The sequence below is a fragment of the Ranitomeya variabilis genome, chromosome 2, assembly GCF_051348905.1.
Source record: "Ranitomeya variabilis isolate aRanVar5 chromosome 2, aRanVar5.hap1, whole genome shotgun sequence".
In the NCBI taxonomy this organism is placed as follows: Eukaryota; Metazoa; Chordata; class Amphibia; order Anura; family Dendrobatidae; genus Ranitomeya; species Ranitomeya variabilis.
This window is the reverse complement of record NC_135233.1, coordinates 374,014,013-374,037,664: the sequence shown is the minus strand read 5'-3', so window position 1 is coordinate 374,037,664 and position 23,652 is coordinate 374,014,013. Positions and strand designations below refer to the sequence as shown.

The following is a 23,652-nucleotide window of genomic DNA, read 5'->3' as shown; positions in this document are numbered from 1 at the left end:
ATATTGCAGAAATGAGTGATGCTTGCTCTCCATTGTCCATATAAATAGTCCTGTGGTCAACAGCTTTGTGAACATCTGTCTTGTTCAAATTGCTATCAATATTTAAGTCGTTAATATTCTCTAAAATTGAATTTAATGCAAAATAAATATATATTACAATAGCATTTGTGCCTATTTCCTGTAATGTCCTGGTCCTTCTCAATGTGTGGGGGGGTTACGAATATTTTATGGATTAATATGAAAATAATCTGAGTGTGGTCCTTTCTCATGGTGCTCACGATGTGGTGGTTGTGGTTGGGAATTCTGAAGAAGCTGTGTTGGTGGATGTCTTGGTAGCTGTGGGTTAAGATGAGGTCCTTGGCTAAATTGCAGAAGCTCAGGGTTATCGTTCCAAAAGTTAGTAAAGTGTTGCGTGTAGGTTGAAGGGCCAACCAAAGTGCTTGTAGTACCAGGTAGAACACTGGAGATACCTGGACCAACAGCTGAGCTTACAGCCAGAAAACCTGCAGGATATAATAAAGACAAGACCTGCAAAGACAAAACTCAGTTATAGTCTACAAATCGATATTCTTGACAAGATGTTAATAATGAGACATTCAAAGTGACAGTAGGACATCTGTGTTTGCATGTTTATGTCAAGATTTTAACGGAGGTTTCTCTTGAAGTCTAACCCTTTGAATATGCTCTATTAGGATCCTCATTTGGGAGTTAACTACCGGTATATGATCCAAACCAGAAGTGTCCCTCGTTCCTCTTGTTTCTGCTCTCCCTTTATACCATGGTTCAATATTGGTTTTGGTGGGCTTCTAAATTTTTGTGTATATCCAATTTGAAGAATCTTAAGCAGGTAGATCATGTGAAGACACTCTTTATAAAAATTGAATAGTTCTTAAAGGGAATCTGTCAGCAGGATTATGCATAGTTACCTACACATAGTGTCAGGTCGGCACCGTTATACTGAATAAAATGATACCTTGGTTGATGAAATCTGTCTTGTGGTTGTTTCTTAATCTTTATTTTCAGTTTTGTGTTAATGATAGGCTCGTGCTACGGGGCGCGGTTGGTGTGTGTGGTGCTCTGATAGATATTCATAACACAGCCTGCTGACAGGTCACTGCTCCTTCACTGACCTGCCCCCCTAGTTTGCATAATGAATACCAGCTATTGGCGATCTCCAAGAGCTGCTACTGGTGAAGGACATTTTTTTTCTTTTCCAGCAAGAGGGCGCCGCTGGCACCTGGGCAACAGTAGCTATCGTAACTCTATACAAACCGATATCTGCTACTGCGCAGGTGCGGCGGGTGCCATTTTCAAAGTAACTTTTTTCCTCACTCAAGTACATCTGCAAAAGGGAATAAGTGCAAAGTAACATGCGATTATGCTGTAGCGCAGGTGTCACAGCAAGCACCTGTCTGCAGGTTTTTTTTTATTCAGTATTTGATGATATTCATTATTCAAACTAGGGGGCAGGTCAGTGAGGGATCAGTGACCTGTCAGCAGTCTGCATTGTGAATATCTAATCAGATCACCACATACCCCAACCCCGCCCCAGAGCACGAGCATATCATCAACACAAAACTAAAGATTAAGAAATAACCACAAGACGGATTTCATCAACCAAGGTATAATTTTATTCAGTACAACGGCGCCGACCTGACAGTGTGTGTAGGTTACAGTGCACAATCCTGCTGACAGGTTCCCTTTAACTGATTTTATGATGTAAGTCCTGTAGGTACAACCCTGCAATTAAACTGAATTATGAAAAGTATTGGCTAATATCTATTCCTTAGAGCAGTAGTCCAGAAATGTATTCACTTCACCAGGCTTCAAAGCTGTGACGTACCTAAATGTTCTGCCTGACGTGAAGCTAAACATGATGTGCACATCACAAACAGCTTTCTCTTTTTCCCTGATCATATAGACCAGTGCAGACGGGGAGAATTGCAGCAGTGTCCTCTCCCCATAGTTTCTTCAACTTCAAGAAATAATCCTTTTTTTAACAGTAATCCAGAAATGAATTGATACTTACTGAAAATATGCCCAGTATTCCTAGAATGAGGCCAGCGGCTGCAATTAAAGCTATGAGAATCACAGCCCAGTATGGAAGTCCTCCAGTGCTGGTATCTATCAATCAAGAAAAACTATAATCATAAATGATGGTTTAAACAGATTAACAACAGCTTTAATTAGAGGACATGTCTGGGGAATAGAAGTCACGCACATGAGCAAATTTATTGGCAACTAGCATTACTCCCTCGATCGTAAAACAACTAGACTTTAGGGGTCAAATACAAGCCAAGCATCGGCCCTCAATGCCAAGCAGCAGCTGCAAAAGCAAAGAAAAGAAGCGCATAAAAAAACATAAGATATAAAATGGCTAAAAAATCTAAGTGAAATGATACAGTTTAGTTAAGAGAAAATCAAAAGCATGTTCAATACATGTAAAATACTCATCCTCTTTGGCTTCATCTGAATTATGTCTTACAACACCCAGATTTTATCCAACAAGAGTAGACTCAAAGAGGTTGTCCTGTACTTTAATGTTGATGTCCTATCCTTAGGAGAGGTCATCAGTACCAAATTGATGAGAATGTGACACCCGGTCTCTGTGCCAGGTCAGATAGAGACTGGATGTGATCAGTTGTGGAGCTGCACAGCACAACTCCATGAAATGCATAATGGCTGTGGCCAGACTTGGTGCCCTCCCTCCCTATTCAAATGAATAGGCGTGGTTCTGCAGTACCCCACTGTGGCCACTATGCTGTTGCTAGAGCTGTGCTTCTCTGCTCCGCAACTAAGCACATCTTGCCATCACTGGCATTTAAAACAGCACATTGCCTAGAACTACAGGTGTCACATCCACCAATCTGGTATTGATGACCTATCCTAAGGATAGGCAATAGATATAATGCACTGGACAACCCCAATTACCTTGTACACACTTCATCTGGGCTTCCACAGGTAAAATTACATGATGCATTTTTTTACATCTGGTTAATATACTGTATTTTATATAGTATATCCTACCGTAATTTTTTGTTTTGTCTTGAAGTTTTTTTTTTTCATTATATCCTTTGGTATCTTGTTTGTCTTTTTAGATGTTTCCTAATTTGTATTTACCTTTTTTACATAATGGATTGTCCAGTGTAAGCAAGTATTAACATATCGACTGGATAGATGATACCTTGCTGGGTGGCGGGCGTCTCACCGCTGGGACTCATACCGATCAGCAGAACGGGGAATTTTTATTCCCAACTTTAAACTTTTATCTTTGTTTCAAAAGTGGCTGGTCATATGCCCACTCCATTGTTTCTATATGGGGGTGCTAGAAAAAGATGAGCGCTGCACTCAGCAGTGTCATCAGGAATCATTTGAGCGCAAGGTGAGAATGTGCACTGCTGTTCTGTTCTAAAGGTGATAAAAATTACACATTCTGCTAATCAGTGCAAGTATCAGTGATCAAACCCCCATGGTCAACAAGTTATCATCTATCCTGTGGACTGGGGATAATTTGATTTTTACCAGAAAACCACTTTAAGTAAGCAGCATGAGTTGACTTAAGGTACCTTCACACGAAACGACATTATAACGATATCGCTAGCAATCCGTGACGTTGCAGCGTCCTCGCTAGCGATATCGTTTCGTTTGACACGCAGCAGCGATCAGGATCCTGCTGTGATGTCGCTGGTCGCTGAATAAAGTCCAGAACTTTATTTGGTCGTCCGATCGCTGTGTATCGTTGTGTTTGAAAGCAAAAGCAACGATACCAGCGATATTTTACACTGGTAACCAGGGTAAACATCGGGTTACCAAGCGCAGGGCCGCGCTTAGTTACCCGATGTTTACCCTGGTTACTAGCGTAAAATGTAAAAAAAACAAACAGCACATACTCACATTGCGTCCCCTGCAGTCGGCTTCCTCCTCTGACTCAGCGCCGCAAAGTGAAAGTGAAAGCAGCACAGCGGTGACGTCACCGCTCTGCTCTCACTGTACGGCGCTCAGTCAGTCAGGAAGTGGACGCAGGGGGACGTGAATGTAAGTATGTGCTGTTTGTTTTTTTTAGATTTTACGCTGGTAACCAGGGTAAACATCGGGTTACTAAGCGCGGCCCTGCGCTTAGTTACCCGATGTTTACCCTGGTTACCAGGGGACCTCGGCATAGTTGATCGCTGGAGAGCGGTCTGTGTGACAGCTCTCCAGCGACCAAACAGCGACGCTGCAGCGATCGACATCGTTGTCGCTATCGCTGCAGCGTCGCTTCGTGTGAAGGTACCTTTAGCCATTATGCGTGAACCGATTGAGTTCACACAATTCACTGTATAACACAAAACTGTAGATAGACTTTAAAGAGGTGTTCCCATTAACAAAAGTTTGTTTTAATCAATAGATCTTGGAATAAGAATAAGGGTACCGTCTCACAGTGGCACTTTTGTCGCTACGACGGTATGATCCGTGACGTTCCAGCGATATCCATACGATATCGCTGTGTCTGACACGCAGCAGCGATCAGGGACCCCGCTGAGAATCGTACGTCGTAGCAGATTGTTTGGAACTTTATTTCGTCGCTGGATCTCCCGCTGTCATCGCTGGATTGGTGTGTGTGACACCGATCCAGCGATGCGTTCGCTTGTAACCAGGGTAAACATTGGGTTACTAAGCGCAGGGCTGCGCTTAGTAACCCGATGTTTACCCTGGTTACCATCGTAAATGTAAAAAAAAAAAAACCGTACATACTCACATTCCGGTGTCCGTCAGGTCCCTAGCCGTCTGCTTCCCGCACTGACTGACTGCCGGCCGGAAAGTAAAAGCAGAGCACAGCGGTGACGTCAAAGCTGTGCTCTGCTTTCACTTTACGGCCAGCACTCAGTCAGAGCGGGAAGCAGACGGCTAGGGACCTGACGGACACCGGAATGTGAGTATGTACTGTTTGTTTTTTTTTACATTTACGATGGTAACCAGGGTAAACATCGGGTTACTAAGCATGGCCCTGCGCTTAGTAACCCGATGTTTACCCTGGTTACCCGGGGACTTCGGCATCGTTGGTCGCTGGAGAGCTGTCTGTGTGACAGCTCTCCAGCGACCACACAACGACTTACCAACGATCACGGCCAGGTCGTATCGCTGGTCGTGATCGTTGGTAAATCGTTTTGTGTAACGGTACCCTAAGTTCCACAATTGGATGTGTGTAAATAAAATGTTCCTGTGCTGAGATAATCTTATAAATGTGTCCCTGCTGTGTACTGTGTAATGGTCGTGTTTGACCGTACAGGAACATGGTCTGATCATATCACATTTCCTGGGCAGGGGGGGAGCAAACGAGTATACAGACAATACAGCATGGCATCACAAGTGATTATTTTTGTGAGGTAAAACATTTCACTGCCTGTTTTTAAACAATGTTTCACCTCAAAGAAAGATTCAATTGCGATCCAGTGCTGTAATGTCTGTATACTCTTTTGCTTCCCCCTGCTCAGGAGCTGTGGTATGATCAGGCCATGTCCCTGTACGGTCAGACACAGCCATTACACAGTACACAGCAGGGACACATTTATAAGATTATCTCAGCACAGGAACATTTTATTTACACACATCCAATTGTGGAACTTATTGTTATTCCAAGATCTATTTATTAACATGAACTTTTGTTCATGGGAAAAAACCCTTTAACTTCATCAACCAGGGGTAACTATTCTTATAGAGCCCCCTCTCTTTTCACTCATGAGTGGTGTGATGAACAAGCGGTTCCATATTCTGATGTCTATATAGTCTGATAGGAGATATTGATGGGGGTTGGTCTTGCGAGACACCCCCTATAATGACTATACACATTTAGGGGCTAGTACTATACCTAGACATTTTTATTACACTCCAAAAAACTCACAAACTATGGCAAGTAATTCTGCCACAAAAGTCTGTGATCTGCATTGTGCTGTTGTTCTGTTATTCCTTCTAAATATTTGTGAATAAATTAACATCTAGGTGTTTCCACTCCCCTTGTCAATGGGTCAAAGGGGTGTGACTCTGCTTAATCTGACACTCAAAATACTGATTGGAAAGTATTAGCACGTGTAGGTACACCTTTCAACTGGTAATACCCAGATGTCAATATATTCATTAATTTTTAGAAATAGTAGCAAAGAAATTTCACAATGTAAATTTCTAGGAAAATTGGTACATATTTATAAAAACATATCAAAAGAAAAAATAATTGTTTAAAGTAAACCTGCGATCAGGTCAAAAGTAGCAAGTTATTGCTCCTGTTATTCAACAAATCAAGAGGTTGCTGCTCATAGGATACTCTGGGGCATGTCTTTAGAGTGTTCTGTATTATTACCAAGTGAACCACATCCCCTTGATAAAAAACGTAAAAAAAGCACTAAATAAAAAAGCCCATATCTCTAGAAATGTATGGATGATTTAGAAAAAAAATGAGCAAACTCATGGGAGCAGCAGAAATAAAATACCTGCAAAAACTGGATATTTTTAACCTGCTGATTGGACTTCTATAAATAAGCATGCAGTAAACTAAGACATGTCCTATTTGATGGTTAGATAACAGGACTATAATATCTAAAAAGATTAAAAATTTCACTTACTGGTGATTGAAGTAGCAGTGGTAGTTCGGGCTCCAGCGCTAGTAAGAGTGACACTATTTGTTGATGCTGTAGTGGTTGTGGGTGTTACAGTGTTACTTGAACCTGCAGAAGTAGTGGTAGGGACTGTGGCTGTGGATGCTGTTGTGTTAGATGAAGCTGAAGTAGGAGCTATTGTAACAGTTGAAACTGAAGTAGTAGACTTACTAGATGTTGGGGCTCCGGTGGTGGTAAAAGTAGTAGTAATTGTCGTTAATATTGGTACTGCATTGGTAGTAGCATCAGCAATAGTCATAGATTCAGTGGTTGTTGTTGCAGCAGTAGTAGTGGAAAATGAAGTAACTACTGATGCAGTGGTTGCTGGTGCTGGAGTAGTAGTTTGGGCAGTAGTAGTAGTTGGAGCTGAAATAGGAGTTGAAGCTGGAATAGCAGTTGTAGTTGAAGCTATAGAAGTAGTTGGAGCTGGTGTAGTTTTTGGAGCTGCAGTTGTGGTTGCTACTACAGTAGAAGTTGGAGGTGCAGTAGAAGTTGAAGGTTGAGTGGTGCCTGGAGGTGGAGTCATGGTTGGAGGTGGAGTCATGGTTGAAGGTGAAGTCGTGGTTGGTGGTTGAGTGGTGGTTGAAGGTTGAGTGGTGGTTAGAGCATGAGTGGTGGTTGGAGGTGGAGTGGTGGTTGGAGGTAGAGAAGTGGATGGAGCTGGAGTGGTGGTTGGAGCTGGAGTGGTGGTTGGAGCTGGAGTCGTGGTAGAAGCTGGAGTCGAGGTTGGAGCTGCAGTTGTGGTTTGAGGTGGAGTTGTGGTTTGAGGTGGAGTTGTGGTTGTAGGGGGAGTGGTGGTTGGAGCTGGAGAGGTGCTTGGAGGTGGAGTGGTGGTTGGGGCTGAAGTGGTGGTTGGAGGTGGAGTGGTGGTTGGAGTTGGAGTGGTGGTTGCAGCTGAAGTAGTGGTTGGAGCTGGAGTGGTGGTTGAAGGTGGAGTGGTGGTTGAAGGTGAAGTGATGGTTGGAGCTGGAGTCATGGTTGCAGCTGGAGTCGTGGTTGGAGGTAAAGTGATGGTTGGAGGTGGAGTGGTGGTTGGAAGTAGAGTGGTGGTTGGAGGTGGAATGGTGGTTGGAGCTGAAGTGGTGGTTGGAGATTGAGTCGTGGTTGGAACTGGATTGGTGGTTGGAGGTGGACTTGTGGTTGGAGCTAAAGTCATGGCTGGAGCAGCAGTAGTCGTGGTTGGAGGTGGAGTGGTGGTTGGAGCTGAAGTGGTAGTTGGAGGTGGAGTGGTGGTTGGAGCTGCAGTAGTGGTTGTAGCTGGAGTTGTGGTTGGAACTGGAGTGGTGGTTGTAGCTGGAGTCATTGTTGGAGGTGGAGTGGTGGTTGAAGCTGGAGTGGTGGTTGGAGGTGGAGTGGTGGATGGAGGTGGAATGGTGGTTGGAAGTAGAGTGGTGGTTGGAGCTGGAGTTGTGGTTGGAGATTGAGTCGTGGTTGGAGCTGGAGTTGTGGTTGGAGCTGGAGTGTTGGTTGGAGGTGGACTGGTGGTTGGAGCTGGAGTGGTGGTTGGAAGTCGAATGGTGGTTGGATATGAAGTCATGGTTGGTGCAGCTGGAGTCATGGTTGGAGCTGGAGTGGTGGTTGGAGCTGGAGTGGTGGTTGTATCTGGAGTCATTGTTGGAGGTGGAGTTGTGGTTGGAGCTGGAGTCGTAGTTGGAGGTGGAGTGGTGGTTGAAGCTGGAGTGGTGGTTGGAGGGGGAGTGGTGGTTGGAGGTGGAGTTGTGAATGGAGCTGAAGTTGTGGTTGGAGCTGGAATGGTGGTTGATGGTGGATTGGTGGTTGGAGCTGCAGTGGTGGTTAGAGCTAGAGTGGTGGCAGGAGCTTGAGTTGTGATTGGAACTGAAGATGTAGTTGGAGTTGGAGTGGTGGTTGGAGATGCAGTGGTGGTTGGAACTTGAGCAGTGGTTGGAACTGGAGTGGTAGTTGAAGCTGGAGTCATGGTTGGAAGTGGAGTCAAGGTTGGAGATGGAGTCGTGGTTGGAGCTGGAGTCGTGGTTGGAGGTGGAGTGGTGCTTGGAGCTGGAGTGGTGGTTGGAGGTGGAGTGGTGGTTGGAGCTGGAGTCGGGGTTGGAGGTAGAGTGGTGGTTGGGGCTTGAGTGCTCGTTGGACCTGGAGTCGTGATTGGAGGTGGAGTGGTGGTTGGAGTTGGAGTGATGATTGGAGCTTGCGTAGTGGTTGGAGCTGGAGTCGTGGTTGGAGGTCGAGTAGTGGTTGAAGCTGGAGTGGTGAATGGAGGTGGAGTGGTGTTTGGAGCTGGAGTGGTGGTTGGGGATGGAGTGGTGGTTGGAGCTGGAGTGGTGGTTGGAGCTGGAGTGGTGGTTGGAGCTGGAGTCGTGGTTGGGGCTGGAGTGGTGGTTGGAGCTGGAGTCGTGGTTGGAGGTGGAGTGATGGTTGGAGCTGGAGTTGTGGTTGGAGGTGGAGTTGTGGTTGGAGATTGAGTGGTGGTTTGAGGTGGAGTCGTGGTTGGAGGTAGATTGGTGGTTGTGGCTGGAGTGCTGGTTGGACCTGCAGTTGTGGTCGGAGCTGGAGTCATGATTGGAGCTGGAGTGGTGGTTGGAGCTGGAGACATGGTTGGAGCTGTAGTCGTGGTTATAGCTGGAGTAGTGGTTGGAGGTGGAGCCGTGGTTGGAGCCGGAGTTGTGTTTGGAAGTGGAGTGGTGATTGGAGCTGAAGTCGTGGTTGGAGGTGGAGTCGTGGTTGGAGGTGGAGTCGTGGTTGGAGGTGGAGTCGTAATTGGAGTTGGAGTGGTGTTTGGAGCTGGAATGGTGTCTGGAGCTGGAGTGGTGGCAGGAGCTGGGGTCGTGGTTGGAGCTTGAGTCGTGGTTGGAGCTTGAGTCGTGGTTGGAGGTGGAGTGTTGGTTGGAGCTGGAGTCATGTTTGGAGCTGCAGTGGTGGTTGGAGCTGGAGTGGTGGTTGGAGGTGCAATAGTGGTTGGAGCTGCAGTGGTGGTTGAAGCTGGAGTGGTAATTGGAGCTAAAGTCATCGTTGGAGCTGAAGTCATGGTTGGAGGTGGAGTCGTGGTTGGAGGTGGAGTCGTGGATGGAGGTGGAGTCGTAATTGGAGTTGGAGTGGTGTTTGGAGCTGGAGTGGTGGCTGGAGCTGGAGTGGTGGTTGGAGCTGGTGTCGTGGTTGGAGCTTGAGTCGTGGTTGGATGTGGAGTGGTGGTTGGAGCTGCAGTGGTGGTTAGAGTGGGAGTCATGGTTGGAAGTGAAGTTGTGGTTGGAGCTGAAGTCGCAGTTGGAGGTGGAGTGGTGTTTGGAGCTGGAGTGGTGGTTGGAGTTGGAGTGGTGGTTGGAGGTGGAGTGGTGATTGGAGCTGGAGTTGTGGTTGAAGCTGGAGTGGTGGTTGGAGCTTGAGTGGTGGTTGGAGCTGCAGTGGTGGTTTCAGGTGGAGTGGTGGTTGGAGCTGGAGTGGTGGTTGGAGGTGGAGTGGTGGTTGAAAGTAGAGTGGTGGATGGAGGTGGAATGGTGGTTCGAGCTGAAGTGGTGGTTGGAGCTGGAGTGGTTAGAGCTGGAGTCATGGTTGGAGGTGGAGTCGTGGTTTGAGGTGGAGTGGTGGTTGAAGGTGGACTGGTGGTTGGAGCTGGAGTGGTGGTTGGAAGTGGAGTCATGGTTGAAGCTGGAGTCGTGGTTGGAGCTGGAGTGGTGGTTGGAGCTGAAGCTGTGGTTGGAACTGGAGTGGCGGTAAAAGCTAGAGTTGTGGTTGGAGGTGGAGTCGTGGTTGAAGCTGGAGTTGTAGTTGGATGTGGAGTGGTGGTTGGAGCTTGTGTGGTGGTTAGAGGTGGAGTAGTGGTTGGAGGTGGGGTGGTGATTGGAACTGGGGTCGTGGTTGGAGTTGGAGTCGTGGTTGGAGGTGGATTGGTGATTGGAACTGGAGTGGTGTTTGGAGCTGAAGTCGTGGTTGGAGGTAGAGTGGTGGTAGGTGGTGGAGTGGTGGTTGGAGCTAGAGTGGTGGTAGGAGGTGGAGTAGTGATTGGAGCTGGAGTCGTGGTAGGAGCTGGAGTGGTGGTTGGAGCTGGATTGGTGGTTGGAGGTGGAGTGGTGGGTGGATTTTTAGTGGTGGTTGGAGCTGATGTCATGGTTGGAGGTGGAGTGGTGGTTGGAGGTGGAGTGGTGGTTGGATGTGGAGTTGTGGTTGGAACTGGAGCGGTGGTTGGAGCTGGAGTGGTGGTTGGAGCTGGAGTCGAGGTTGGAGCTGAAGTCGTGGTTGGATGTGGAGTGGTGGTTGGAGCTGGAGTGGTGGTTAGAGTGGGAGTCGTGGTTGGAAGTGAAGTTGTGGTTGGAGCTAAAGTCGCAGTTGGAGGTGGAGTGGTGTTTGGAGTTGGAGTGGTGGTTGGAGGTGGAGTGGTGATTGGAGCTGGAGTTGTGGTTGGAGCTGGAGTGGTGGTTGGAGCTTGAGTGGTGGTTGGAGCTGCAGTGGTGGTTTCAGGTGGAGTGGTGGTTGGAGCTGGAGTGGTGGTTTGAAGTGGAGTGGTGATTGGAGATGGAATGGTGGTTGGAGCTGAAGAGGCGGTTGGAGATGGAGTGGTGGTTGAAGCTGGAGTCGTGTTTGGAGATGGAGTCATGGTTGGAGCTGGAGTAGTGGTTGGAGGTGGAGCCGTGGTTGGAGCCGGAGCTGTGTTTGGAAGTGGAGTGGTGGTTGGAGCTGAAGTCGTGGTTGGAGGTGGAGTCGTGGTTGGAGGTGGAGTCGTGGTTGGAGGTGGAGTCGTAATTGGAGTTGGAGTGGTGTTTGGAGCTGGAATGGTGTCTGGAGCTGGAGTGGTGGTTGGAGCTGGTGTCGTGGTTGGAGCTTGAGTTGTGGTTGGAGCTTGAGTCGTGGTTGGATGTGGAGTGGTGGTTGGAAGTAGAGTGGTGGATGGAGGTGGAATGGTGGTTGGAGCTGAAGTGGTGGTTGGAGCTGGAGTGTTGGTTAGAGCTGGAGTCATGGTTGGAGGTGGAGTCGTGGTTTGAGGTGGAGTGGTGGTTGAAGGTGGACTGGTGGTTGGAGCTGGAGTGGTGGTTGGAAGTGGAGTCGTAGTTGAAGCTGGAGTCATGGTTGAAGCTGGAGTAGTGGTTGGAGCTGAAGCTGTGGTTGGAACTGGAGTGGCGGTAAAAGCTAGAGTTGTGGTTGGAGGTGGAGTCGTGGTTGAAGCTGGAGTTGTAGTTGGATGTGGAGTGGTGCTTGGAGCTTGTGTGGTGGTTGGAGGTGGGGTGGTGATTGGAACTGGGGTCGTGGTTGGAGTTGGAGTCGTGGTTGGAGGTGGATTGGTGGTTGAAACTGGAGTGGTGTTTGGAGCTGAAGTCATGGTTGGAGGTAGAGTGGTGGTAGGTGGTGGAGTGGTGGTTGGAGCTAGAGTGGTGGTAGGAGGTGGAGTAGTGATTGGAGCTGGAGTCGTGGTAGGAGCTGGAGTGGTGGTTGGAGCAGGATTGGTGGTTGGAGGTGGAGTGGTGGGTGGATCTTTAGTGGTGGTTGGAGCTGATGTCGTGGTTGGAGCTGGAGTTGTGGTTGGAGGTGGAGTGGTGGTTGGATGTGGAGTTGTGGTTGGAGCTGGAGTGGTGGTTGGAGCTGGAGTGGTGGTTGGAGCTGGAGTGGTGGTTGGAGCTGGAGTCGAGTTTGGAGCTGAAGTCGTGGTTGGATGTGGAGTGGTGGTTGGAGCTGGAGTGGTGGTTAGAGTGGGAGTCATGGTTGGAAGTGAAGTTGTGGTTGGAGCTGGAGTGGTGGTTGGAGATGGAGTGGTGGTTGAAGCTGTAGTCGTGTTTGGAGATGGAGTCGTAGTTGGAGCTGGAGTAGTGGTTGGAGATGGAGCCGTGGTTGGAGCCGGAGTTGTGTTTGGAAGTGGAGGGGTGGTTGGAGCTGAAGTCGTGGTTGGAGGTGGAGTCGTGGTTGGAGGTGGAGTCATGGTTGGAGGTGGAGTCGTAATTGGAGTTGGAGTGGTGTTTGGAGCTGGAATGGTGTCTGGAGCTGGAGTGATGGTTGGAGCTGGTGTCGTGGTTGGAGCTTGAGTTGTGGTTGGAGCTTGAGTCGTGGTTGGATGTGGAGTGGTGGTTGGAGCTGGAGTGGTGGTTGGAAGTAGAGTGGTGGATGGAGGTGGAATGGTGGTTGGAGCTGAAGTGGTGGTTGGAGCTGGAGTGTTGGTTAGAGCTGGAGTCATGGTTGGAGGTGGAGTCGTGGTTTGAGGTGGAGTGGTGGTTGAAGGTGGACTGGAGGTTGGAGGTGGAGTGGTGGTTGGAAGTGGAGTCGTAGTTGAAGCTGGAGTCGTGGTTGAAGCTGGAGTAGTGGTAGGAGCTGAAGCTGTGGTTGGAACTGGAGTGGCGGTAAAAGCTAGAGTTGTGGTTGGAGGTGGAGTCGTGGTTGAAGCTGGAGTTGTAGTTGGATGTGGAGTGGTAGTTGGAGCTTGTGTGGTGGTTGGAGGTGGAGTAGTGGTTGGAGGTGGGGTGGTGATTGGAACTGGGGTCGTGGTTGGAGTTGGAGTCGTGGTTGGAGGTGGATTGGTGGTTGGAACTGGAGTGGTGTTTGGAGCTGAAGTCATGGTTGGAGGTAGAGTGGTGGTAGGTGGTGGAGTGGTGGTTGGAGCTAGAGTGGTGGTAGGAGGTGGAGTAGTGATTGGAGCTGGAGTCGTGGTAGGAGCTGGAGTGGTGGTTGGAGCTGGATTGGTGGTTGGAGCTGGAGCCGTGGTTGGAGCGGGGGTCATGGTTGGAGGTGGAGTGGTGGTTGGATGTGGAGTTGTGGTTGGAGCTGGAGTGGTGGTTGGAGCTGGAGTGGTGGTTGGAGCTGGAGTCGAGTTTGGAGCTGAAGTCGTGGTTGGATGTGGAGTGGTGGTTGGAGCTGGAGTGGTGGTTAGAGTGGGAGTCGTGGTTGGAAGTGAAGTTGTGGTTGGAGCTGAAGTCGCAGTTGGAGGTGGAGTGGTGTTTGGAGCTGGAGTGGTGGTTGGAGTTGGAGTGGTGGTTGGAGGTGGAGTGGTGATTGGAGCTGGAGTTGTGTTTGGAAGTGGAGTGGTGGTTGGAGCTTGAGTGGTGGTTGGAGCTGCAGTGGTGGTTTCAGGTGGAGTGGTGGTTGGAGCTGGAGTGGTAGTTGGAAGTGGAGTGGTGGTTGGAAGTAGAGTGGTGGATGGAGGTGGAATGGTGGTTGGAGCTGAAGTGGTGGTTGGATCTGGAGTGGTGGTTAGAGCTGGAGTCATGGTTGGAGGTGGAGTCGTGGTTTGAGGTGGAGTGTTGGTTGAAGGTGGACTGGTGGTTGGAGCTGGAGTGGTGGTTGGAAGTGGAGTCGAGGTTGAAGCTGGAGTCATGGTTAGAGCTGGAGTGGTGGTTGGAGCTGAAGCTGTGGTTGGAACTGGAGTGGCGGTAAAAGCTAGAGTTGTGGTTGGTGGTGGAGTCGTGGTTGAAGCTGGAGTTGTAGTTGGATGTGGAGTGGTGGTTGGAGCTTGTGTGGTGGCTGGAGGTGGAGTAGTGGTTGGAGGTGGGGTGGTGATTGGAACTGGGGTCATGGTTGGAGTTGGAGTCATGGTTGGAGGTGGATTGGTGGTTGGAACTGGAGTGGTGTTTGGAGCTGAAGTCGTAGTTGGAGGTAGAGTGGTGGTAGGTGGTGGAGTGGTGGTTGGAGCTAGAGTGGTGGTAAGAGGTGGAGTAGTGATTGGAGCTGGAGTCATGGTAGGAGCTGGAGTGGTGGTTGGAGCTGGATTGGTGGTTGGAGGTGGAGTGGTGGGTGGATCTTTAGTGGTGGTTGGAGCTGATGTCGTGGTTGGAGCTGGAGTTGTGGTTGGAGGTGAAGTGGTGGTTGGATGTGGAGTTGTGGTTAGAACTGGAGTGGTGGTTGGAGCTGGAGTGGTGGTTGGAGCTGGAGTCGAGGTTGGAGCTGAAGTCATGGTTGGAGCTGGAGTGGTGGTTGGAGCTGGAGTGGTGGTTGGAGGTGGAGTGGTGGTTGGATGAGGAGTTGTGGTTGGAACTGGAGTGGTGGTTGTAGCTGGAGTGGTGGTTGGAGCTGGAGTGGTGGTTGGAGCTGGAGTCGAGTTTGGAGCTGAAGTTGTGGTTGGAGCTGGAGTCGTGGTTGGAGCTGGAGTGGTGGTTGGAGGTGGAGTGGTGATTGGAGGTGAAGTGGTGGTTGGAGCTGGATTGGTGGTTGGAGGTGGAGTGGTGGTTGGTTCTTTAGTAGTTCTTGGAGCTGATGTCATGCTTGAAGGTGGAGTTGTGGTTGGAGGTGGAGTGGTGGTTGGAGGTGGAGTGGTGGTTGGAACTGGAGTGGTGGTTGGAGCTGGAGTTGTGGTTGGAACTGGAGAGGTGGTTGAAGCTGGAGTCGTAGTTGGAGGTGGAGTTGTGGTTCGAGCTGGAGTCGTATTTGAAGGTCGAGTCGTGGTTAAATGTGGAGTTGTGATTGGAGCTGAAGTGATGGTTGAAGGTGTAGGGATGGTTGAAGGTGGAGTGGTGGTTGGAACTGGAGTGGTGGTTGGAGCTGGAGTTGTGGTCGGAACTGGAGAGTTGGTTGAAGCTGGAGTCGTAGTTGGAGGTGAAGTCGTGGTTGGAGCTGAAGTTGTAGTTGGATGTGGAGTTGTGATAGGAGCTGAAGTGATGGTTGAAGGTGTAGGGATGGTTGAAGGTGGAGTCGTGGTTGGAGCTGGAGTCATGGTTGGAGCTGAAGTTGTGGTTGGAAGTGAAGTGGTGGTAGGAGCTGGAGTGGTGGTTGGAGGTGGAGTGGTGATTGGACCTGGAGTTGTGGTTGGTGCTGGAGTGGTGGTTGGAGCTGAAGTGGTGCTTGGAGCTGGAGTCGTGGTTTCAGCTGCAGTTGTGGCTAGAGGTGGAGTCGTGGTTGGAAGTGGAGTCGTGGTTGGAGCTGGAGTGGTGGTTGGAAGTGGAGTCATGGTTGGAGCTGGAGTGGTGGTTGGAGCTGGAGTGGTGGTTGGAGTTGGAGTGGTGTTTAGGCTTGGAGTAGTGGTTTTAGGTGGAGTGGTGATTGGACCTGGAGTGGTGGTTGGAGCTGGAGTGTTGCTTGGAGCTGGAGTCATGATTTCAGCTGGAGTTGTGGTTGGAAGTGGAGTGGTGGTTGGAGCTGGAGTGGTCGTTGGAACTGGAGTCGTGGTTGGAGCTGGAGTGGTGGTTGGATCTGGAGTTGTGGTTGGATCTGGATTTGTGGTTGGAGGTGGAGTGGTGGTTGGAGCTGGAGTGGTGATTGGAAGTGGAGTGGTGGTTTGAGCTGGAGTGGTGGTAGGAGCTGGAGTTGTGGTTGGAACTTGAGTCGTGGTTGAAGGTGGAGTCATGTTTGGAACTGGAGTCGTGGTTGGAGCTGAGTTTGTGGTTGGAAGTGAAGTGGTGGCTGTAGCTGGAGTGGTGGTTGGAGTTGGAGTGTTGGTTGAAGCTGGAGTGGAGGTTGGAGATTGAGTGGTGGTTGGAGCTTGAGTTGTGGTTGGTGCAGGAGTAGTGGTTGGAGCTGGAGTGGTGGTTGGAGCTCGAGTCGTGGTTTCAGCTGGAGTTGTGGTTGGTGGTGGAGTCGTTGCAGGTGGAGTCATGGTTGGAGCTGGAGTGGTGGATGGAGCTGGAGTGGTGGTTGGAGCTGGTGTCATGGTTTCAGCTGGAGTCGTGCTTGGAGCTGGAGTGGTGGTTGTAGCTGGAGTGGTGGTTGGAGGTGGAGTGGTTGTTGGAGGTGGAGTGGTGGTTGGAGCTGGAGTGGTGGTGGGAGCTGTAGTCGTGGTTGGAGCTGGAGTGGTGGTTGGAGCTGGAGTCGTGGTCGGAGCTGGAGTCGTGATTGGAGCTGGAGTCGTGGTTTCAGCGGGAGTCGTGGTTGGAGCTGAAGTGGTGGTTGGAGCTGGATTGGTGGTTGGAGTTGGAGCCGTGGTTGGAGCAGGGGTCGTGGTTGGAGCTGAAGTTTTGGTTGGAGCCAGAGTGGTGGTTGGAGCTGGTGTCGTGGTTTCAGCTGGAGTTGTGGCTGGAGGTGGAGTCGTGATTGGTGCTGGAGTGGTGGTTGTAGCTGGAGTGGTGGTTGGAGGTGGAGTGGTGGTTGGAGGTGGAGTGGTGGTTGGAGCTGGAGTGGTGGTGGGAGCTGGAGTGGTGGTTGGAGCTGAAGTGGTGGTTGGAGCTGGAGTCGTGGTCGGAGCTGGAATAGTGGTTGGAGCTGAAGTGGTGATTGGAGTTGGAATAGTGGTTGGAGCTGGATTGGTGCTTGGAGCTGGAGTCGTGGTTTCAGCGGTAGTCGTGGTTGGAGCTGAAGTGGTGGTTGGAACCAGAGTGGTGGTTGGAGCTGGATTGGTGGTTGGAGCTGGAGCCGTGGTTGGAGCGGGGGTCATGGTTGGAGCTGAAGTTTTGGTTGGAGCCAGAGTGGTGGTTGGAGCTGGAGTGGTGGTTGGAGCTGGAGTGGTGATTGAAGCCAGAGTGGTGGTTGGAGCTGGAGTGGTGTTTAAAGCTGTAGTCATGGTAGAAGCTGGAGTCGTGGTCAGAACTGGAACAGTGGTCGGAGGTGAAGTGGTGGTCGGTGGTGGAGTAGTGGTCGGTGCTGGAGTGGTGTTCGGAGTTGGAGTCGTGATTTGAGCTGGAGTGGTGGTTGGAGCTGGAGTCGTGGTCGGAGCTGGAGTCGTGGTCAGAGCTGGAGACGTGGTCTGTGCTTCACAAATGTTTACAGCTATAGTAGTAATTTAACAAAAAAAAGTAGAATAAATTCACGTTACTGAAAATTTTAAACGTATTGTTTTGAATATTTTTCTTACTATAGATTTTGTTGTTACACTCATCTGTTGTACGAATGAAGAATGAATGCAGAGTGTGTGTTATTAGCTCAGATCTGATTATCACTAGTTCACTGCTCCACTGGAATTACAACCTAAGATCCACTTGATTTTTCAGATAATGGCACCATATTTACAGGTACATATATTTACATGCACCTGGCTGATTAATTTTCCAGTTTCCGCAATTAATAGCAATCGCAATATTTGGCCTTTTTCACCCCCCGTGATGAAATCACTTGGAGCTGATGGTCAGTAAATGATCTCCTGGTGTGACAGATATGTGGCTTTTGGGACCCAGCCGTAGGCAGAGTGTAGCAGGCGTTCTGACTTTGTAATATCATAGGTCTCATGTATTGCACTGCTGATGCATTATAATGCATGATACCAGTCATCAGAGTAATAAAAGTTAAAATTCCATAGAGAGACTAAGTTAAAAAGTTTAAAAAAAAGTTAGGAAGATTGAAAAACATTATTTAAAATATAAATACAAAATGAAAAGCAAAAAATATTACATCAATAAATACAAATACACATATTTATGTAAAAACAAAAATAAACATAAAAAGCACACACAGTTTGTGCTGTCTCATCCAGAGCAATGTAACCTATAAAACTGGCAAACTAGTTAACCCCTAATGGCACAAAACAAAAAGAAAAAATATTGAAAAAATCTATGGTTTTTATCATACTGCTGGGAAAAAAAGTAGAATAAAATGCAATCAAAAAGACAAATGTGAATAAAAATGATTTTGCTGAAAACCGGTAGCGTAGCTACTGGGGGGGAAGAGGGGGCCGTCACCCTGGGCCCTGTCACATGAAGGGGCCCACCGGGAGCCAGGGCCACTTCTGTGAGGAGGCAGAACACCACATAGCAGCAGAGCAGTATAATGTCTGCTCCCGTCTGACGGAGACTCTGCACGCTATTAGCACAGTGGCCGGCTGCAGTCTCCCTCCTGCAGTGAATGGTGCTGCCCGTCTGACCTGATCATGAAGCTTTTCCTGGCTGCAGTTTTCTTCACTCTGTGCACGCTACTGATGTGTCGTTCACGAACGAGCCGACACAAAGAGCCGGCTCCCTGCTGTGAACGATGGGAGCTGGCACGCCACTGAGAGCCACTAAAATTCCTGAATGGCTCTCACTGGGCGTAAAATCCCGGGCTTCGGCATGTGTAACTCCGCCCACCTGAGCAAAACCCCGCCCACGCTTCAATTTTATTGGCTCTAAGAAGTGGGCGGGGTTTCTGCAGTAGGTGGGCGGGGTTTTGGATACCTGAATAGATATTGAATAGGGATCCATTTAGGATCCAAAAAGAGCCGGTTCGTGAGCCGAAAGAGCCGGCTGTTTTTGGTGAGCGGAGCCATGAGAGCCGGATCACCAAAAAGAGCCGGACTGCCCATCACTAGTGCATGCTGGGATTGGCTCAGGCACGCTGGGTCCTAGTGCCCACCTTGCATTTCACTTACACTTCCTGGTCCTGCCTGCAAACTTCATCAGTAAATGGGGATGGAACTTATTAGGTTTACTAAATTCAGGTATGTCACTGAGACCGTTGGGGTATTGTGGGGGCTGAAAGTGAGTGAAGGGGGACAGGGTACTGGGGGGTGAATGTAAGACCATGGGGGTGTTGTGGGGGCTGAAAGTGGGTGAGGTGGGACAGGGCACTGAGGGGGTGGATGTGAGTTGATGGGGGTATTGGGGCTGAAGTGGGGCAGGGGGGGACAGGTCACTGGGGGCTGAATATTATAATGTTTTGTTATGATATTATATGTACTCCATCACAGGTAATATTTGCTGTCTGGGGAGGCTGGATATGGGGGTAGGGAGCTTTTGATACGTACCACCTGGGTCTTTTATGAGTATTAGTATAAGGAGCCCGCATACAGTAACCAAGAGCTGCATCACATTTAAAGCACCACTCCAGCATTATTTTTATTTCATTGCTGGAGCGGTGCTGAAAATCCACGTCCCCTGCCCTCTGTCTGATACTCACCTTCCGGCGTTTTCATCTGTTTTTGTCTCCGCTCGGCTCCGTCTCCTGCAGTTTGTGACCCTTCCGAGGCTCCAGTGTATAATGGAGCAGCGCAGAGGTCACTAATCAGTGTGAGTCTGTGGGAGCCTCATTCTGGCCTCTTTCTCACTCTCAGGCTATGTGCACACATTGAGGATTAGCCGTTGCGGATTCACAGCAGTTTTTAATCTGGTTTACAGTGCCATGTTAACCTATGGAAAACCAAATCCGCAGTGCCCATGGTGCGTAAAATACCGCGCGGAAACACTGCGTTGTATTTTCCGCAGCATGTCAATTATTTTTGCGGATTCCGCAGCGTTTTACACCTGCTCCATTATAGGATTCCGCAGGTGGTAAAACGCAGGTGAAATCTGCACAAAAAACACAGGAAATCTGCTGTAAATCTGCACACGAATCCGCAACAAGTGCACATAGCCTCATAGTTTTACATTGAGCGCTTATGACATAGCTTCTAACTTCGGGCCAATCAATAGCTGCGCTCACAAAATTGAGCAGCAGCACTGCAGCAGTGCCACAAAATAGTGAATACGCCGGAGGATGAGTAAATGACCGGGACATCCAAATCATGACAGGGAGCTGTGAGTCCACCATACTGTGTATATGGGAGCTGCGGGCCAATCATACTATGTATAAGGGAGCTGCGGGTCCATCATACTGTGTATACGGGAGCTGTAAGTCCATCATACTGTGTATAAGGGAGCTGCTGGCCCATCACACTGTGTATAAGGGAGCTGCTGGCCCATCACACTGTGTATAAGGGAGCTGCGGGCCAATCACACTGTGTATAAGGGAGCTGCAGGCCCATCATACTGTGTATAAGGGAGCTGCAAGCCTTTCATACTGTGTATAAGGGAGCTGCGGGCTCATTATACTGTGTATAACGGAGCTGTGGGCCCATTATACTGCATATAAGGGAGCTGTGGGACCATCTTATTGTGTATAAGGGAGCTGCGGGCCCATCATACTGTGCATAAGGGAGCTGTGGGCCCATCATACTGTGTATAATGGAGCTGTGGGCCCATCATACTGCATATAAGGGAGCTGCAGGCCCATCATATTGCGTATAAGGGAGCTGTGGGCTCATTATACTGTGTATAAGGGAGCTGTGGGCCCATTATACTGCATATAAGGGAGCTGTGGGACCATCTTATTGTGTATAAGGGAGCTGCGGGCCAATCATACTATGTATAAGGGAGCTGCGCGTCCATCATACTGTGTATACGGGAGCTGTAAGTCCATCATACTGTGTATAAGGGAGCTGCTGGCCCATCACACTGTGTATAAGGGAGCTGCTGGCCCATCACACTGTGTATAAGGGAGCTGCGGGCCAATCACACTGTGTATAAGGGCGCTGCAGGCCCATCATACTGTGTATAAGGGAGCTGCAAGCCCATCATACTGTGTATAAGGGAGCTGCGGGCTCATTATACTGTGTATAACGGAGCTGTGGGCCCATTATACTGCATATAAGGGAGCTGTGGGACCATCTTATTGTGTATAAGGGAGCTGCGGGCCCATCATACTGTGCATAAGGGAGCTGTGGGCCCATCATACTGTGTATAAGGGAGCTGTGGGCCCATCATACTGCATATAAGGGAGCTGCAGGCCCATCATATTGTGTATAAGGGAGCTGTGGGCTCATTATACTGTGTATAAGGGAGCTGTGGGCCCATTATACTGCATATAAGGGAGCTGTGGAACCATCTTATTGTGTATAAGGGAGCTGCGGGCCCATCATACTGTGCATAAGGGAGCTGTGGGCCCATCATACTGTGTATAAGGGAGCTGTGGGCCCATCATACTGCATATAAGGGAGCTGCGGGCCCATCATATTGTGTATAAGGGAGCTGCAGGCCCATCATACTATGTATAAGGAACCTGTGGGCCCATCATACTGTGAACAGGGGTACTGTGGGGGACATCATATTGTTTGTATGGGAGCTGCAGGCCCATCATACTGTGTATAGGGGAGCTGCGGGCCAATCATACAGTGTATAAGGGAGCTGCCGGCCCATCATACTGTGTAAAAGGGAGCTGTGGGCCCATCATACTGTGTATAAGGGAGCTGCGGGCCCATCTTATTGTGTATAAGGGAGCTGTGGGCCCATCATACTGTGTATAAGGGAGCTGTGGGCCCATCATACTGTGTGTAAGGGAGCCGTGGGCCCATCATACTGCATATAAGGGAGCTGCGGGCCCATCACACTGTGTATAAGGGAGCTGTGGGCCCATCATATTGTGTATAAGGGAGCTGCGGGCCCATCATATTGTGTATAAGGGAGCTGCAGGCCCATCATACTGTGTATAAGGGAGCTGGGGGCCCATCTTATTGTGTATAAGGGAGCTGCGGGCCCATCATACTGTGTATAAGGGAGCTGCGGACCCATCATACTGTGTATAAGGGAGCTGTGGGCCCATCATAATGTGTATAAGGGAGATGCGGGCCCATCATATTGTGTATAAGGGAGCTGCGGGCCCACCATACTGTGTATAAGGGAGCTGTGGGCCCATCATAATGTGTTTAAGGGAGCTGCGGGCCCATCATACTGTGTATAAGGGAGCTGCGGGCCCATCATATTGTGTATAAGGAAGCTGTGGGCCCATCATACTGTGTATAAGGGAGCTGTGGGCCCATCATATTGTGTATAAGGGAGCTGCGCGCCCATCATATTGTGTATAACGGAGCTGTGGGCCCATCATACTGTGTATAAGGGAGCTGCGGGCCCATCATATTGTGTATAAGGGAGCTGCGGGCCCATCATACTGTGTATAAGGGAGCTGCGGGCCCATCATACTATGTATAAGGAAGCTGCGGGCCCATCATACTGTGTATAAGGGAGCTGCGGGCCAATCATGCTTTGTATAAGGAAGCTGTGGGCCCATCATACTGAGGTACAGGGGAACTGTGGGGGACATCATACTGTTTGTACAGGAGCTGCGGGCCCATCATACTGTGTATAAGGGAGCTGTGGGCCAATCATACTGTGCATATGGGAGCTGTGAGTCCATCATACTATGTATAAGGGAGCTGCGAGCCAGTCATACTGTGTATAAGGGAGCTGCGGGCCCATCATACTGTGTATAAGGGAGCTGCGAGCCAGTCATACTGTGTATAAGGGAGCTGCTGGCCCATCATACTGTGTATAGGGAACTGTGAAGGCATATCGTGCATATGGGAGCTGTTGGCCCATTACACTATATAGGGGAGCTCTGAGGGGGCATTATACTTTCTATAGTGGAGCTCTGTCAGCATTATACTGTGTATAGGGGATCATTGGTCTCATACTATCTATAGGGGAGCAGTGGGATCATTCTGTGTAGAGGAGAGCAGTGGGAACATCATACTGTGTAAAGTTATAGAATCATCATACTCTGTATAGGGGAGCTGTGGGGTCCTTAGACTATGTATACGGAAGCTTTGAGCTCACCATACTGTGTATAATGGAGCAGTACATGGGGGAACTTAGGGGACATTATTAAATGTTAAGTGGGCACTTAAGCATTGTTGTTATAGGGGCACTCAGAGTATTGTGACCATCAAAGTTGCATATGGTCAAAATATGGCGGTAAAATCAATGTTCATTTTTGTATATAGATTTCTTTTCAGTAACAGCGCAGTCATATTCTGAGGTTCCCCTATATTCACAATTAAAGTGCGCAACCGTAGCTGTAATCTGGCTTAGATGGTTAGGGGCCCACTCAGATGTTTCGCCTCCCCCTAAGTTGAAACCCTAGCTACGCCTCTGCTGAAAACATCATCTTGGCCCGCAAAAAAACAAGCAACAATACAGCTCAATCAGCAGAAAAATAAAAAAAGTTATAGCACTCAGAATACAGATGTGCAAAATCAATATTATTTTTATGAATTTGCTTTTATTGTGTAAAAGCAGCAAACCATAAAGAAAATATATCAATAATGTATCATACTAGTGATGAGCGAATATACTCGTTACTCGGGATTTCTCGAGCACACTCGGGTGTCCTTCCAGTATTTTTTAGTGCTTGGAGATTTAATTTTCCACACCTCAGCTGAATGATTTACATCTGTTAGCCAGCATAAGTACATGTGGGGGTTGCCTAGTTGCTAGGGAATCCCCACATGTAATTAAGCTGGCTAAGAGATATAAATCATTCAGCTGAGGTGTGGAAAACTAAATCTCCAAGCACTAAAAAATACTGGAAGGACACCCGAGCGTGCTCGGGCAATCTCGAGTAACGAGTGTATTCGCTCATCACTAATCATTATAATCGTACTGACCCGAAGGATAAATCTGCCTTTTCACCACACAATAAATGGCATAAAAGAAAT

General features: G+C 49.0%; 1 long non-coding RNA gene across 1 annotated transcript; it reads right to left on the bottom strand.

The window, feature by feature from the left end:
• Nucleotides 1–420: 420 nt before the first annotated feature.
• Nucleotides 421–2,323, bottom strand: LOC143806079 (uncharacterized). The gene is made up of 3 exons (XR_013221387.1): nucleotides 2,222–2,323; nucleotides 2,030–2,124; nucleotides 421–528 (listed from the first exon to the last, which is right to left on the bottom strand). It is a non-coding gene; the product is annotated as an uncharacterized LOC143806079 (long non-coding RNA).
• Nucleotides 2,324–23,652: the final 21,329 nt, after the last annotated feature.